The following is an 11,661-nucleotide window of genomic DNA, read 5'->3' as shown; positions in this document are numbered from 1 at the left end:
CGATAGACTATCCCCATGGTGCAAACTATCCACCATTGATCACAACGACTTGGACAAAACCTACTCACAACTCTATACTTTAGAAAATTAGCTAGCAGATTGTTTGCCTTTATGGACATGTCTGTTCACCATTCACATGATAGCCTAAGAACTTTTGTAACATGTGTTGTGTTTTTGAGTTTGGTCGATGGATTGTTCCCAGTACTAAGCCAAAACAATCCATGTTTAACTAGAAAACCCAACGTCAAGCGCTCTGCCTCTATTGCTTTAGTCCACCATTCTAGACTAATGGAGGGTTCCAAAGCTTTCCAATAACACCAATATGCTCAAGACCTTGCCAAAGCAGGCCAATCACCAAGAGATGATCTCTTGTGAGACAATCATACAACTCGCCACCAATTAGGTTTTAGCTAACCTTTCATAAAGTTTTTTTAAATTTTTTTGCCACTCACAACCAAATGTATCACAACATGTAAGTTCACAAGTGGCTCTTGTTGAAGTATACAAGTGGATTATCTATCTTCTCCTAATAGCTTAAGTTTTTGGGTTGAACTGGTTAGTGAAACCACTCTAACATGGTATCAAATCCAGAGCTCTTGAGTTCGAATTCTAGCGTAGGCTTTATTTGTGCATCTGCCCCTTTATTTCCATGTTTGCGTATTTCTCCTTGGTTGCATGTGAGTGGGGGTCAACTCTAACTTGTTAGAGTGGACACACTAACTAGTTCAACCCAAAATCTTAATTTGATGTGACAAGGTAGCCAATCCACTTATACACTTCAACGCCTCACTCATATGCAACTAGATAGAAAGGCACAAACACATCTAGAGAGAAATGCACAAATGTGGAAATCAATGGGTGGAGGCAAAAATAAAGCCTCGACCAGGATTCGAACTCGAGACCTCTGGCTTTGATATCATGTTAGAGTGGACACACTAACCAGTTCAATCCAAAAGCTTAAGCTGATGGGAGAAGGTTGTCAATCCAGTTATACACTTCAATAGTACTAGATAACCATAATGCAAAACATGTTTGCCTCTCTTAATTGTATGCCTATCTATCCTAAACCTGGCCATTAAATTTCTCTACACACCTGAAAGTCGGTTAAATGAAACACCATATGTTTTTATCTTTGCCTTGCACAAATCTAATTCCTCACAAATCAGTGCCCATAAAGAAAAGCATTATCTGGCATATTCATAAAGCCACTTGATATGATCATTGAGTGTTTAGCTTGATATTCAAAGTTGATTGGATCACTCAAATCGCCGCATGGTCTTCTAGTCCATCAACCTTTGTCTCACTTGCTCTTCTCTGTTACCTTTGTCCATCAGCGCAAGCTCTCTACTTGTACTTCACCGCCTTGATCATCCATCGTGTCTTGAACCTCTAACTTACCCTTCACCATTGCCTCGGTCCATCGGCGCCAAGCCCTCTAACTTGTTCTTCACCATTGCATTGCATGGCTAAGTGTTGTTTTGGTCTTCACCTTTTCCATGCTTGAATTGAGCTTTCCAACACGCCAACAATCAAATACATGTCAATGACCATCTCATCTTGTGAACTAAACCAACTTTTCTTCACACACTCAAATATAATGATTAGTACAAAAATGTTGTCATTAATTACCAAAACCCAAACAAGGGCCCAGATCTTCAAAGGCTGTATTAAAATCTTTGTATAGTACACACCTAAATTTAAATTTGAAAAATGAAATAAAGTTAAAATATTTTATCTAGATTCTTTCGTATCCCTCTTCCATAGTGTTTTCCTTGACGTAGCTAATGCTCCAGATGAAGGAAACCTTGTTGAACACCAAAGCTAGATGTAATCCTTATACTGACTCCTATGATGGCCTCGTTTGGATCTTTTGAATTGAATTTCATTGTAATAATCATAATTTAGCAGTGGATCAATTAATCTAATATGATTTTATGTGGAATATATTTGTATATTATTGTTGTCAATATGGATTAGATATTTATGTGCTAGATTTCTACTAGGAGAGCGAGGCAAAGAGTGTGTTATAAGTTGCAGAGTCAAAATATAGTCTCTAGTGATACATAAAATCAATTTCTATCATCTACCATATGAACTTGAGATAGACTTAAATCTGAACTCAGGAAAGTGGTGGAATGCCAAATTCTAAACCAAATAGGCTACAATATTAATTATATTTCAATTTCTCTAAAATGAACGGATCCAAACGCCCTCTAAAAGGAAAACAATCGATTTGAAACGCATTGGCAGACTATTGGTGGAAGATTGAGGGTAGTGCTAAAGCGCGCTGTGGTTTCTTTTTCTTTTAAAAAATATAAGATGACCCTCTTGAGAGTTTATGTGGTCCAAATTTGGGCCGCTGGGCTGATATCATGCGTATTTCCGACTTTAGGTGCAGGCGTGCAGCCTAGCAAGCATGTGGAGTTCATTTGGGTACTTTGGGTCTCCAAAGTTTTGTGAAAATTCTGTACTTCCTATGCTTTTGCAGATTGTTTTGATTCGACGAGTCCACGTACATCGACTAGTGCACTACAGCCGACAAATAGGACATACGAATCAAGCAGACAACAAGAAACCAATCATAACTTTCCTGTAGCAGCTGTTCATTTTATTTTTGTTGATTTCGCAGTGGTTGATGGCATTCGTGTACTTTGTCTTCCCCGGGGCTGTGATGACGATGAGGGCGGACTACGCTCCATGGCACATCTTCTTTGGCCTCGCCATCTTTCTGATGGCCATTTGCACTGCTGAGACCGGACTGGCCAAGTTCGTCTCCGCCTTCATCGCTTACCCAGGCGAAGTGTTTGTCGTCAACTTCACCGGGATCGCCATCCTCATGTTTGGCGTTGCCGTCGTCTTGGCTGTCATCCTTCCGTCAAGATACTAGCAAGTGCTTAACGATTATAAGTCCTTCCGATCCATGCTTCTTCTCAAGTCATATTGTTTTATTTGGACTGTGCATGCATGCTGAAATGATTTTGATATATTGTTTCATTTACAGAGCTGCATGCTGCTGGCGGTATAAGTTTGATATATATATGATGATACTAGTAATGCCATCTAATTGTCGTTTTACCTTTTAGGCCCCTTTATATGCAAAGGGGATCCTTCTTCATGTCCTGAACAAATTGATCAATTTTTTCTTGGTGAAACGTGGCGCTTGTGCATTGTAATATGAAAAAAACGAGGCAATTGTTTTTGTGTGGCACTAAAAAATAACATGGTTGCTTCCTTGTGTGCCAATAAGCATCTTAATTTTCCTCATCTACTACTATTTAAATTTTATTTCGAAAAAATGGAGATTCAGGAAAACTAACCAATATCTTTTTTTACATAAACGAATGAATAGCCAGGTTGTCTTCCTCCTATGTGGGGGCAAGTGAAAGGGAAATAGGGTCAAACCTTTTTCCTAAATGATTTTGGTGGTTGAAGTACCTAACACAAATAATTGGACTAACTAGTTTGCTCTAGATTATATATTCTACACGTGCTAAAGGTTCAACACAAACCAATAAAAAGATCCAAGTTAAGGTTCAAAAGAAAGGAGCAAAAGAAACCGAAGAGAACCCTGGTTTGGCGCACCGGACTGTCCAGTGTGCCACCGGACAGTGTCCGGTGCCCAGGGCCGTACTCCTTCAAACTTGCCACCTTCGGGTTTCTGGAGAGCCGCTCCGCTATAATTCACCGGACTGTCCGGTGTGGCACCGGACTGTCCGGTGTACCAGCGGAGCAATGGCTATCCAGCGCAACGACCGTCTGCAAAAGTGTGAACAGTGCACACAGAAGTCAGAGCAGGCGTCAGAGGCACACCGGACAGTGAATAGTGTCTGTCCCGTGCGGCACCGGACTGTCTGGTGCCCCCAAGAAGTCAGAGCTCCAACGGTCGAAACCGTCAGAACCCTAATGGTTAGGTGACATGGTTGGCGCACAGGACTGTCCGGTGCACCCATCGACAGACAGCTTCCCTAACGATTGAATTGGTGGTTGGGGCTATAAAACCCCCCCAACCACCACCACTCCAAGCATCCAAGTTTTTCAGACATCTCATTCAATACAAGAGCTAGTGCAATCAATACAAGACACAATTCAAAAGAATCAAAGCCTCTCCAAGTTCCAAATACACTCCAAACATCTAGTGACTAGAGAGAGTTTTTGCTCGTGTTCTTTGAGCTCTTGTTCTTGGATCGCTTTCTTCTTCCTCATTCTTGTTCTTCAAAGCACTTGTAATCAAAGCAAGAGACACTAAGTTTGTAGTGGTCCTTGCGAGGTCTAAGTGACCTGGTTGATTAAGGAGAAAGCTCACTCGGTCTAGGTGACCGTTTGAGGGAGGGAAAGGTTGAAAGAGACCCGGTCTTTGTGACCACCTCAACGGGGACTAGGTTCTCAAGAACCGAACCTCGGTAAAACAAACACCGTGTCATCCGCTTCATTTGCTTTTGATTTGTTTTTGCCCTCTCTTTTGGACTTGAATTTATTTCTAACACTAACCTCGACTTGTAGTGTGTGCTTAAGTTAGTAAATTCCAGATTCTGCCTATTCACCCCCCCTCTAGGCGACTTTCAATTGGTATCAGAGCCCGGTACTTCATTAGAGTTTAACCACTCAAAGTAATGTCGGGAGGATCCGCCAAGAGGGAGATGGAGACGCCCACAAGCCACGGAAAGGCTCCATCAAGGGAATCCGACGCCAAAGGAAGGGAGGAATCACCTCCCTGCGTCAAGTCGCACCGGAGTGGCGACAAGAAGAAGATGATGAAGAAAGTGGTCTACTACGAGACCGATTCTTCGTCGCCATCCACCTCCGGCTCCGACGCACCGTCCGTCACTTCTAAGCGCCATGAGCGCAAGAAGTTTAGTAAGATCCCCTTATGCTATCCCCGTATTTCCAAACACACTCCTTTACTTTCTGTCCCATTAGGCAAACCACCGGTTTTTGACAGTGAAGATTATTGTATGTGGAGTGATAAAATGAGGCATCATCTAACCTCACTCCACGCTAGCATTTGGGACATTGTTGAGTTTGGAGCGTAGGTACCATCCATGGGGAATGAAGGCTACGACTCGGACGAGGTCGCCTAAATCCAGCACTTCAACTCCCAAGCCACTACTATACTCCTCGCCTCTCTATGTCGAGAGGAGTATAATAAGGTGCAAGGGTTGAAGAGTGCCAAACAGATTTGGGACGTGCTAAGACCGCGCACGAAGGAGATGAGGTGACCAAGATCACCAAGCGGGAAACGATCGAGGGGGAGCTCGGTCGAATCATCCTCAAAAAAGGAGAGGAGCCACAAGCCATGTACAACTGGCTCAAGACCCTGATCAACCAAGTGTGCAACCTCGGGAGCACCAAATGGGATGACCATGAAATGGTCAAGGTTATTTTTAGATCACTCGTATTTCGTAATCCTACTCAAGTTCAATTAAAACGTGGTGATCCTAGATATAAGCTAATGTCTCCCGAGGAAGTGATAGGAAATTTTGTGAGCTTTGAGTTGATGATCAAAGGCTCCAAACAAATCATTGAGCAAGGCGGCACCTCCACACCTGAGGTGCAACCCGTCGCATTCAAAGCAACGGAAGAAAAGAAAGAAGAGTCTACATCAAGTAGGCTCCCCATCGACGCCTCCAAGATCGACAACGAGGAAATGGCGCTCATCATCAAGAGCTTCCGCCAAATCCTCAAGCAAAGGAGGGGGAGGATTACAAACCTCGCTCCAAGAAAGTGTGCTACAAGTGTGGTAAGCCCGATCACTTTATAGCTAAATGTCCTATGTCAAGTGATAGTGACAGGGGCGACGACAAGAAGGGAAAGAGGAAGGAAAAGAAGAAGTACTACAAGAAGAAGGGCGGCGATGCCCATGTGTGTCGGGAATGGGACTCCGACGAGAGCTCCACCGACTCCTCCTCCGATGAGGACGCCGCCAACATCACCGTCAACAAAGGCCTCCTCTTCCCCAATGTTGGCCACAAGTGCCTCATGCCAAAGGACGGCAAAAAGAAGAAGGTAAAATCTAGAGCCTCCACTAAATATACAACATCTAGTGATGAGGGTAGCTCTATTGAAGATGAGGATGATTTGCTTAGTCTTTTTGCCAACATTAACATGCAACAAAAGGAAAAACTAAATGAATTGATAGGTGCTATTCATGAGAAGGATGAACTCTTGGATAACCAAGAGGAATTCCTTATTAAGGAAAACAAAAAGCATGTTAGGGTGAAAAATACTTATGCTCAGGAAATAGAGAAATGTGAAAAATTGACTAGTGAGCTTAGCATTTGTCATGACACTATCTCCAACCTTAGAATTGAAAATGCCAAATTGATTGCTAAGGTTGAGAAGTAAAATGAATGTGATGATTCAATTGCCAATCTTAAAAATGAGAATGCTAATTTAATTGCTAAGATTGAAAAAATGAATGAATCAATTTCTAGCCTTAAGATTGAGAATGATAAACTAATTTCTAAGGCTAAAGATTTAAATGTTTGCTATGTTTCTATTTCCTGTCTTAGAGATGAAAATGTCATGCTGAAATCTAAGATAGATGAATTAAAATCTTGCAAACCCTCTACATCCACCGTTGATCATGTTTTTATTTGCATGAGATGTAGAGATATTAATGTTGATGCTATTCATGATCACCTAGATTTAATTAAAAAACAAAATGATCACATAGTTCAACTAACTGCTAAAATTAATGAGCATGAGATAGAAAATGAAAATTTTAAATTTGCTAGAAGCATGCTCTACAATGGGAGACGCCCTGGCATCAAGGATGGCATTGGTTTCCAACAGGGAAGCAATGTCAAACTCAATGCCCCTTAAGGATTGTCTAATTTTGTTAAGGGCAAAACTCCCATGGCTCAGGATAACGAGGGTTACATTTTATATCCTGGTGGTTATCCTGAGCACAAATTAGGAGAATTCATGCTAGAAAGTCTCATTATGTTTCCCATCATGCTTTTATGTACAAGAATGAGGCATCTAGCTCTAGGCATTCTACCCATGTTAAAATGCCTAAAAAGAAAACTCCTACGGCGTAAAATGAACTCAATGTTTCATTTAAGACTTTTGATGCTTCATATGTGCTTACTAACAAATCAGGCAAAGTAGTTGCAAAATATGTTGGGGGCAAACACAAGGGGTCAAAGACTTGTGTTTGGGTACCCAAGGTGCTTGTTTCTAATGTGAAAGGACCCAAGACCGTTTGGGTACCTAAGAACAAGGCCTAAACTTGTTTTGTAGGTTTATGCATCCGGGGGCTCAAGTTGGATAATTGATAGCGGGTGCACAAACCACATGACAAGGGAGAAAAGGATGTTCTCCTCCTACGAGAAAAACGAAGATCCCCAAAGAGCTATCACATTCGGGGATGGAAATCAAGGTTTGGTCAAAGGATTTGGTAAAATTGCTATATCACCTGACCATTCTATTTCCAATGTTTTTCTTCTAGATTCTTTAGATTATAACTTGCTTTCAGTTCTCAATTATGCAAAATGGGCTACAATTGTCTTTTTACAGATGTAGGTGTTACTGTCTTCAGAAGATGTGATGATTCAGTAGCATTTAAGGGAGTATTAGAGTGTCAGCTATACTTAGTTGATTTTAATAGAGCTGAACTCGATACTTGCTTAATTGCTAAGACTAATATGTGTTGGCTCTGGCATCGCCGACTAGCCCATGTTGGGATGAAGAATCTTCACGAGCTTCTAAAGGGAGAACACATTTTGGGACTAACAAATGTTCATTTTGAGAAAGACAGGGTTTGTAGCGCATGTCAAGCAGGGAAGCAAGTTGGTACCCACCATCCACACAAGAACATCATGATGACCGACATGCCGCTTGAGCTACTCCACATAGATTTATTTGGCCCGATCGCTTACATAAGCATCGACGGGAGTAAGTATTGTCTTGTAATTGTGGATGATTATTCTCGCTTCACTTGGGTATTCTTTTTACAGGAAAAATCTCAAACCTAAGAGACTTTAAAGGGATTCTTGAGACAGGCTCAAAATGAGCTCGGATTAAGGATCAAGAAAATAAGAAGCGACAACGGGACGGAGTTCAAGAACTCTCAAATGGAAGGATTTCTTAACGATGAGGGCATCAAGCATGAGTTCTATTCTCCCTATGCACCTCAATAAAATGGTGTAGTGGAGAGAAAGAATAGAACTCTACACGGGAACCAATGGGCATCTCGACCTCGACACGGGAGGTAAATCCGTAGATCAAAAGGTATATCGGTCGATGATAGGATCTTTACTCTATTTATGTGCATCTCGACCGGATATTATGCTTTCCGTATGCATGTGTGCAAGGTTCCAAGCCGATCCTAAGGAAGTTCACCTTAGGGCCGTGAAAAGAATCATGAGATATTTAGTTTATACACCTAAGTTTGGTCTTTGGTATCCCAAGGGATCCACTTTTGATTTTATAGGTTATTCTGATGCCGATTGGGCAAGGTGTAAAATTGATAGGAAGAGCACATCAGGGACTTTTCAGTTTCTGGGGAGATCCCTGGTGTCTTGGGCTTCAAAGAAACAAAACTCAATAGCTCTTTCCACGCCGAAGCCGAGTACATTGCCGCAGGACATTGTTGTGTGCAATTACTTTGGATGAGGCAAACCCTTAGGGACTATGGCTACAAATTGAGCAAAGTCCCTCTCCTATGTGATAATGAGAGTGCAATCCGCATGGCGGATAATCCCATTGAACACAGCCGCACTAAGCACATAGCCATTCGGTATCACTTTTTGAGGGATCACCAACAAAGGGGGGATATCGAGATTGCTTATGTTAGCACCAAAGAACAATTAGCCGATATCTTTTCCAAACCATTATATGAGAAAACCTTTACCAAACTTAGGAATGAGCTAAACATTCTTGATTCCCGGAATTTTGATTGAAACATTGCACACATAGCTCATTTATTTACCTTTGATCATATCTCTTTTATGTCTACGACTAATGTGCTTTCAAGTGTACTTCTATATTTAGTCCTAGATTGAAAGGGAAATTGAGTCTTCGACGAAGACAAGGCTTCCACTCTACTCTATCGGTATCATTTACACTTCGCCATCACTCTCAATTGGTATAATCTTCACTCTTATTATTCATACCAATGGGGAGAAAGTAAAAGGGCTCTCAAAAGACTTCGTTTTTGGCGATTAATGCCAAAGGGGGAGAGAGTATTAGCCCAAAGCAAAAGGACCGCACCACCAACCTTCAAATTTTTTTTCGAAATAATGATTTATGTTTGTCTTTTCAATTGGTATCTTATGATGAAATTTTTTATTGACTCACATCAAAATTGGTATCTTTTTCAATTGGTTAGTATTTTTCAAATTGGTATCTAAAAATATTTGATCTTCTTTCAATTGGTATTTACAAAAATTGGTAAAAATCCTCTTGAACTCTAAGAGGAGAATTTCATCCAGGGGGAGTTTTTGTTTTAGTCAAAGGAAAGGCATTTGAAATAGGGGGAGAAAATTTCAAATCTTGAAAATGCTTCTTGCAATCTTATTCATATACCATTGACTATTTACAAGAAGACTTTGAAAAGATTTTCCAAAAGAATTTGCAAAAACAAAACAAGTGGTGCAAATGTGGTCCAAAATGTTAAAAGAAAGAAAGCAATCCATGCATATCTAGTGAAAGTATAAATTGGTTTATTTCCAAGCAACCTTTGCACTTCCCTTATGCAAACTAGTTCAATTCTGCACTTATATATTTGCTTTGGTTTGTGTTGGCATCAATCACCAAAAAGGGTGAGATTGAAAGGGAAATAGGGTCAAACCTTTTTCCTAAATGATTTTGGTGGTTGAAATGCCCAACACAAATAATTGGACTAACTAGTTTGCTCTAGATTATATATTCTACAGGTGCTAAAGGTTCAACACAAACCAATAAAAAGATCCAAGTTAAGGTTCAAAAGAAAGGAGCAAAAGAAACCGAAGAGAACCCTGGTTTGGCGCACCGGACTGTCCGGTGCACCACTGGACAGTGTTCGGTGCACCACCGGACAGTGTCCGGTGCCCAGGGCCGTACTCCTTCAAACTTGCCACCTTCGGGTTTTTGGAGAGCCGCTTCGCTATAATTCACCAGACTGTTCGGTGAACCAGCGGAGCAACGACTATCCAGCGCAACGGTCATCTGCAAAAGTGTGAACAGTGTGTGAACAGTGCACGCAGAAGTCAGAACAGGCATCAGAGGCGCACCGAGCAGTGAATAGTCCCTGTCCGGTGCGGCACCGGACTGTCTGGTGCCCCAAGAAGTCAGAGCTCCAACAGTCAAAACCGTCAAAACCCTAACGGTTGGGTGACGTGGCTGGCGCACCGGACAGTGTCCGGTGGCGCACCGAACTGTTCGACGCGCCCATCGACAGACTGCCTCCCTGAAAGTCGCCTAGAGGGGGGGTGAATAGGCAAATCTGATATTTATAAACTTTAAGCACAACTACAAGCTGGGGTTAATGTTAGAAATATAATCGAGTCTGAAAGAGAGGGCGAAAACAAATCAACCAAAGAAATAGAGTGAATGACACGGTGATTTGTTTTACCGAGGTTCGATTCTTGCAAACCTACTCCCCGTTGAGGTGGTCACAAAGACCGGGTCTCTTTCCACCCTTTCCCTCTCTCAAACGGTCACTTAGACCGAGTGAGCTTTTCTCCTCAATCAAATGGGACACTTAGTCCCCACAAGGATCACCACACAATTGGTGTCTCTTGCTTTGATTACAAATGTCTTGGGCACAAGAAATGGGGAAGAAGAAAAGTGATCCAAGCGCAAGAGCTCAAAGAACATGGGCAAAACTCTCTCTTCTAGTCACTAATTGCTTTGAGTGGAATTGAGACTTGGAGAGGCTTTGATTCAATCTAATTGTGTCTTGTACTGAATGCACTAGCTCTTGTATTGAATGTGTTGGCTAAAAAACTTGGATGCCTTGAAGTGTGGTGGTTGGAGGGTATTTATAGCCCCAACCACCAAAGTGGCCGTTGGGAAGACTGTCTATCGACGGGCGCACCGGACAGTCCGGTGCGCCAGCCACGTCACCCAACCGTTAGGGTTCGACCGTTGGAGCTCTGACAAGTGGGGCCACCGGACAGTCCGGTGGTGCACCGGACAGTCACTGTTCACTGTCCGGTGCGCCTGCTCTGACTCTGCACGCGCTGTCCGCGCACTGTTCACTTTTGTAGACAACCGTTGGCGCTGTTAGCCGTTGCTCCACATGGCACACCGGACAGTCCGGTGCCACACCGGACAGTACAGTGAATTATAGCGGAGTGACTTCCCAAAAACCCAAAGCTGACCAGTTCAGAGTGGATCTCCCTGGTGCGCCGAACACTGTCCGGTGGTGCACCGGACAGTCCGGTGCGCCAGACCAGGGCAGCCTTCGGTTGTCTTTTGCTCCTTTCTTTTAAACCCTATCTTGGACTTTATATTGGTTTGTGTTGAATCTTTGGCACCTGTAGAACTTATAATCTAGAGCAAACTAGTTAGTCCAATTATTTGTGTTGGGCAATTCAACCACCAAAATCATTTAGGAAAATATTTGACCCTATTTCCCTTTCATTCCCCAACGGTTGAATTGGTGGTTGGGGCTATAAAAACCCCCCAACCACCACCACTCCAAGCATTCAAGTTTTTCAGACATCTCATTCAATA

Source organism: Zea mays, chromosome 5 (assembly GCF_902167145.1).
Source record: "Zea mays cultivar B73 chromosome 5, Zm-B73-REFERENCE-NAM-5.0, whole genome shotgun sequence".
Classification (NCBI taxonomy): Eukaryota; Viridiplantae; Streptophyta; class Magnoliopsida; order Poales; family Poaceae; genus Zea; species Zea mays.
This window is presented reverse-complemented; position numbering follows the sequence as displayed.